Here is a 207-nt window from a genome sequence, read left to right on the forward strand (position 1 = left end):
GATCTGCCTTTGCTTTGGAAGTTGGACCGGAGCATCTCTTCGAGTGCTGCAGACAGGCCCGTGCCAGAAGCTGTCCCCAGCTGCCAACGTGCGGTTGAGGAAAGGCAAACCCCTTCCTGGGCTGGCTTCTGCCCAGCTTTCTGCTTCTCAACATTGGATTTGCCTGGAATGGGGCGGGGGGAGGGCGGGGTCCGGCTGGGGGATAGC

Source organism: Nestor notabilis, unplaced genomic scaffold (assembly GCF_000696875.1).
Source record: "Nestor notabilis isolate BGI_N333 unplaced genomic scaffold, ASM69687v1 scaffold26291, whole genome shotgun sequence".
In the NCBI taxonomy this organism is placed as follows: Eukaryota; Metazoa; Chordata; class Aves; order Psittaciformes; family Psittacidae; genus Nestor; species Nestor notabilis.